The sequence below is a fragment of the Muscardinus avellanarius genome, assembly GCF_963383645.1.
Source record: "Muscardinus avellanarius genome assembly, chromosome: 7".
Lineage (NCBI taxonomy): Eukaryota > Metazoa > Chordata > Mammalia > Rodentia > Gliridae > Muscardinus > Muscardinus avellanarius.
The window spans coordinates 73,418,454-73,425,459 of NC_137793.1; positions in this window are offsets into that span (position 1 = coordinate 73,418,454).

The following is a 7,006-nucleotide window of genomic DNA, read 5'->3' on the forward strand; positions in this document are numbered from 1 at the left end:
GTTATAGTAAACAACTATTAAGAGAATGGAGAACAGGTGAACTGAGGCTGTGTGTGTGTGTGTGTGTGTGTGTGTGGTACTGGGGATGGAACCCAAGGGCATTCTACTTCTGAGCTACACTCCCAGACCTATTTTATATTTTATTGGAAACAGGATCTCACTAAGGTGCTGAGAGCTGTCTTTGAACCTGTGCGATCCTCTTGTCTCAGCCTCCCAAGTACTGGTATTACAAGCATGTACCACTATGCCTGGCCAAACTGAGGCTCTTCTATGCCACTCTCTACCCTATCCCAATTATTCCAGACTCTGTATAGACACCCTGAGCCTTAATATATTTGTGCTATGGAGGAAAGGCCTGGAATGCACACTAGAATGATCCCCACATCAGGAGAGGGACTGCAACTCCTCTGAGACCTAGCCTTTTGGAAGTCAGTCTGTGATTCCATTTGGTAGGGAGGAACATGGAATCTGTTCCTGGCTATACCACTAGTCAGCTTGTGACCTTTGATCAAATTATTTGACTTTGCTCAGCCTCAGTTTGCAAGTTTGTACAATGATTCAAATTGCCTACCTACAATATAGGTATGTTTAGAAGATTAAATGATATAAAATGCACAAAGCAAAGAAGAGATTTAGTGTTTTTTTTTTTTTTTTGCCTGGGGTCATATGTGCTTATGACTAGAGTTCTGAGAAGCTTGATTTACCCCTTTCCCTTTCCCTTTCTAAAAACTATAGTCCAATGGCTATAGACTTCAACTCATCTGTCCATGCAGTAAAGTTGCAAGTTCTTTGCCTTGAACCCAATGCTTGAAATGAGACTCAGAGGGTGGGATTCACTAACTTGTGTTTTTACAAATGTCTTCAAGAACATATATTTATGCCCTCCAGAGTTTGATGGTCACTGGGGAAGCTGGTCACCTTTCCTACCCTGGGAGGTTCTCTATCTCCAATTCTATATGGACCCAATTTAGAGAATTCCAGTCCTAACTTGAAAATTCTTATGCTGGGGGAGTCTGTCTCTGAGCCCGTAAACTAGCCATCCCAGTTTATAAGCGGTGGTGCTTTTTATGGGAAGCCCCATGTGGTAGGGTAACCTAAACGACGTGATAATGAGTATGGACTAAAGGTCACAAGATTGTTAACATGTGTGAGGGGATTGTAGGCTTAGCCTATCAGGTGAGGGAGAGGTTAGTGCACCAACTATATCCACACTTCAAAGCATGTAGCTGTTTGCTGCACTAACTTAATTATCTGTGCTATTGATATCTTTGAGGAACATATCTATACCCCAGATACAGTTACTTCACAGCGGGAGACAGCGGGAGGTGGCTTGTTCAAATGCCAACTTCCTAAAATGCTTTTTAGAGTCAGCTGGCTTGCTTAGTCTTCTCTTGCTCTTGGATTAAATATAAAAATAACTATGTAAAGCATATCAACCCTCTTTTCCCTGTCTGCTGAAACTGCAATCTCCTATGCTTTTTCTAGAACCCATTAAAGAGGGAGGAGGAGAGGAGGGGTAACAATATCCCCAAACCCCAAAGCCCCATATCGGATATTCTCCCAGAACCAATCCCGCAGTTAGGTCTCAACCCAGGTAGAAAGTGCTGGTCATGGAGGCACTGACCAAAGTTTTTTTTTTTTTTTTTTTTATGATGTGAGGGTCAGTGAAGTGGCTGGAATCTTATTCTCCTGGTTCTTCCTTTCTCTGTTGCCATATTAGTTTTACTGACATCTCCACTAGAAGCCAGGAAGGGAAAGAAGTACAACCCAAGCCAGGTGATGTTTTTATTTCTGAGCCATAAAAGTGTTTGATGTTAAGAAACATTTGAAACTATACACTGAAGAGAGGCATTTGTCTCCGCCCGGTTCTCGCTGATCCAAACCAGTCTCATTCCTGTTTCCACAAAAACAGGAGGGCCAGTTGCAAAAGCCTTCCAGAGGGGAGGGCTTCAGTCTCTGACACTTGCCTTTGATTTTTCACTCTTAAGAACTGGTGTTCTCTGTCGGACACTCTACTGTTTTACTTCCTACAAGGAGTGTTTTGTGTCTGGTGAACCTGAGCGCTGGGCTTTATTTTGGAGTGGCTGATTCTGATGATTTCTCTGTGAGTGGAATGATTTGATACTTAAAGAGGCAGTCCCTCTCTACACTGGAATCAAATCCAGTGCCCTGTTCTTTGACACACACAAGAAATGTGCCTTGCTCTTGACAAGTGAGGATGCCTAGTAGTTGGAGGCCAGGGGAGACATTGTCTGCTTCTCCTTCTCCAATCATGTCTCTCCCACAGAACGCCATAGCTCTCTAAACATGGTCATTTTAATGATAAAAATGCTGTGGGGAGAGTGTAGGGGTGTCACTAAAACCAGCCGTGGCATCCCGTGTGGCATTCCAAATATTAAAACAAATAGAATTAATTCACACGCCAGCAGTGTCTTGGGAATCCATTTTAAGTTGGCACTTAACTTTGGTTTGAGATTTCCCCATGACTGCCCATGTTGAAAAATGTTTGCTAAACAAGGCAGTGCTGGGACTCTCTCGGTCTGCAAATTCACTCTGACTAATTCATTAACCAATACTTGATTTTAACTAGAAGCAAATGCAGATTAAGAGTGGATGGCTGCTCCCTGGCCTTGTTTAGTGGCAGGGTTGGGCGCTACAGATGTTTCACCTGGCAAAGACTCTGAACTTATCTCATTTGTTTTATTTGGGGGAAAGAACAAAAATGATATGTTTAGCCTTAGTGAATTGCTTGATTGCAACATTTTTTAAGTTCATTTCTAAGCTCATTAAACACTGTAGGTTTTTAAATATATCTGGTTTGTACACACTGGGAAGAGGGCTGGTTCCTTGTGTCTTGCATTAAATTTAGATTGTGCCAATGTAGAGACTGGAAGAAAGTAAGACTTTCAGTGTCTAGTTCTCCTCTGGTCTTGTCTTTCTATTTCTGCTCAGTGAATTTAATAAAGAAACTATCTTGGAGTAATAATTTCTACAAGCGCTTTGGGGGAAGAGGACTGACCTTTTCCTGTTTTTAATAAAACCTCTGTGAATTTGGGCTTGCCTCTTCTATAGTCCAGGGCAACTGTCTTTTTATTCCATATTTAAGGGTGGGGTGACCCCTTTATTCCTCAGATTTGGAAGTTGGAAAACAGTTGTAGGAGGGGTATCTCTTGTGGGGTTTGTATTGTTCATCTCTGTTCATTTATATGCATTTTGCTATTTGTATTTAAGTGATCTCCTTTTTGGGAGTGAGATTTGGTTATTTGTAATTTAGTACCCTACTTATTCCTAAAAGAACAGGGAAGCAGTGCTTTTATAAAATGGGGTTGAATTATACTCTGGTGATTGGCAGACTATTTTATTCTAACTATGGCACTCACAATTTTAAAAGCTTCATTTCTGTCTTTGTCTTGAACAGGGAGCATTTTACACATTATTAACTCCTGAAAATCCCACCGGATGGATAATTTGGAATGGAAGAACTTAAGACCTTTGGGAGAAAAAAAAAGAAAAAATCTATAAGATTCCTCATGATTATTCTTTATGGTCACTAAAAAATATTTAGCATACTGAATAAAAAAGATGATCCATGAAAGTTTGATATATTTGGAAATAGAATAATGGTTATAAAATAATCATTTCTAAGGGCTATCCTCCCTGCCATTTCAAGAAGACTTCTATAAATTTGTTTTGATTGCTTAGACACCAGGCATACCCAGAGGCATTTATTCCCTTGTGTTTGTCTGTCTCTCTGTCTGGTGTTCAATGTCGCTTTGATTTTATAACTCAAAGTTCACTCTTTTCTCTTGGGTCCTAGCATATTCCCCGAGAAATGGAGTCGTTCAGACATTTAAAAAGGCAAGCATTTCTGGATAAATTTAATTTAATATACATAGCACAGAAAGCAGGTTTCTATTAGAACCTCCTAGTCAAGGTTGGGGTGGCTTTATCCATGAATATGGTCCCAGCTCATCACTTGTCAGCCACCTAACAATAATAATAATAATCTCCATTATCTTCCAAGTTAAGTGGGACTTTGCAAAAGACATTGCCAACATTTGCAATAAGACCTCAATCATCTTTTGGTAATGTTCTTTTCTAAAACTCTGTTCTCTGTATTTTAACTCCCTTTTCATCTTCAACCCTGTGTTTTGTACAGCCTTCTACATTGGAGGTTGGATGGCTTGTTGTCATCTTGTAAGTGAAATAAGTTTATTGCAAGTAAAACATATATAGAGAAAGTCACACACATGGCCTGGTGTTTCATATTATTATATCAGCCAGGGTAAGAAATAAAATTTTGACACCCCCAAAATCTCTTCATGTGTTTCACCTGGCTTACATTTCTTTGTAACCATTATCCAATTGTAGGAATCATTTCGTGTGTGTGTGTGTGTGTGTGTGTGTGTGTGTGTGTGTGTTTTACTGGGAATTGAACCCAAGGTTATTGTTTCTTTGTGCTACACTCCCAGCCATATATATATATATATATATATATTTTTTTTTTTTTTTAAATAGGGTCTTAATAGGTTACTAAGAGTCTTGCTAAATTGCTAAGACTGTCCTTGAACCTGCAGTCCTTCTGTCTCAACTTCCCAAGTACTAGGAGTACAGGCATGTGCCTCCACAACTGACAACTTCCTTATTTATTAAATATATTTATTATCCATAGTGCATCCCCAGATACCATAGTCTGATTTTGCCCACCTAAAAGAATGGACATGTTTTAAAACATGTTTTAACCTGTAAGTGTCTCCTTAATCCCCAAAAGTATCCTAACAAATTGTCTACTGGGGAAGCAGGGCTATTTAATGCATAGAGTTTACAGAGCCTGAGCTTTGTGGACTACACAAAATCGCAGTTCAAATTGGTCCTCTGCCTCCTGCATTTCTTGCAAATCAGCAACTGAATCCAGAGACTGAGTCACATTTAGTTTTGTTTAATTCTTTTGGCAAAAGTGTAGTTGGTGTTTGGCAGGTCTACAATCATTATTGAAGCTCAGAATGTCCCACTATATATATATGTGTGTGTGTGTGTGTGTGTGTGTTTGTGTGTGTGTATATATATAGATATATAGATATATATATATATATATATATATACATATATAGTGTCCCACTATATGTGTGTGTATGTATGTATGTAAATATATATGTAATATAAAATATAAATATATATGTAAATATACATACATATATAAACTAATTGAACTTAACAAGTTTATACTGATACCCCAATTCAAATCTGTAATAACAGTTTTAGTTACCTCCAGCATTACGTTTATATTGCCTTCCTTCCCCAGGCAACTTGGCTCTCAAGGACACATGGGATAATAGAATTAAAATATTCTAGTGTTATTCCTTTGTTTTATCATACACGTGCAGTAGTTGTGGGAGAATAATATTCAGAGTAGTACCAATGTGGTTATCGAAAACATTAAAGCTTTTATTGATATGTGTTTCTACCCTCCTTTGATCATTTTAAAATAGTTGTGCTATATTTACATAGAGCATATGTAGTCATTAGAAACCGCGCTCTCTATATCTTAGCCTCCCGTTCATCTTAAATCTATAGGTAACTATTTAATATCTACCACCAGTTCTTATGGTGATAGTCTTTTCAGAAAGGATTCATAGGAACAATAGATGTATTTGCCTCCATCCATGAGTATGAGTCCTTCCCATGTTCAAGTCAATTTTGCTAAATATAAAATCACTTTCTTTCCTCTAGGAAGAGTGGGCTACTTCATTTTCTTCTAGCCTAGTGTTTGCTTTAGAAAATATTAGGGTAGTTCAAAAATTTTTTGTGCCATAAGCCATGCTTTTTTTTGTTGTTGTTAATTTAGGTTTTGGTACTGGGAATTGAACCCAGGGGCACACTTGCCCTCTACCATTGACATACATTCCTGGCCCTTTTTATTTTTGATTTTGAGACAGAGTCTTGCTAAGTTGTAGAGGTTGACCTTGAACTTGAATACTCCTTCCTCAGCCTCCTGGATGGCTGGGATTAGAGGTGTGCAGCACTGTGTCTGGCAATGTTATGTTGTGGCCTAGGAACCCAAGAATTTTACCATAGTATGTCTTGCTGTTAATATTATCAGACACATGGTATATTTTTTAGTACAATCAGTTAGGGTTTATGAGCATTGGTAAATTTTCTTTTAGATTTTAGTATTTTTCTGTTCCGTTGCTTGTGTCTCTTCTTGAAAAGCTCTTATCCATGTAACTCTTTTTTTTTTTTTTTTTTACTGTTTTTTTTTCCTATCTTCACTGCTGGTCTCTTTCTTTTATTCTGTCCATTTTTTAAAACTTTCCTCTTTTTGCCTGTTATATTCATTGAGATTATCTGTTTTGGATTTTTTTGTTTCTAGTTCATTTGATATTTCTGAAATGAAGTTTCTTTCTAATTATTTTCTTGGTCTTCGTAGCATCCTTTATATTTTCTGTAATTTCCTAATGTCTTGAAATTTCTTCTAAAATGATAGTGTACAGTTTTGATCCATTTTGTGGCAATGTCTAACTGCTCTGCTTTTATTGTCTCTAAAGATGTTATTCTGAGTTTTCTACTTTGTGATTATAATAACTTTGTGTGGGATGTGACCTTGACTTTGATACTTCTTTGTTGTTCTTTTTTGTGTGAAATTAATTTTTCTAACAGTTTGGAATGAAGAAACTTACTAACTTTATAGTCTGTCTCTCTCTCTCTCTTTTTAATAATTTGGTAGATTGCTTTCTGGGATTTCCTGGGTATTTCTCCCTTCCCTACTTTGTTCTAGACTTGTCTGTTTCATCTCTCATATACCCTGTAGCTCAGGCTTCACTGAGCCTGCTCTGCTGTCTTTCAGTGGTGGTTTACACTGGAGGGGAGTCCTGATGATCTGACAGTTTATGGGGGCTAAGCCATCCCATCCTGTGGGTAGTAGTAGTCAGTACCCCTTACCATGTGCCCTTTGTACTTTGGCTTTAAGAGGATTAAAGCCCCTCCCAGTTATAGCTAGTTTTTGATT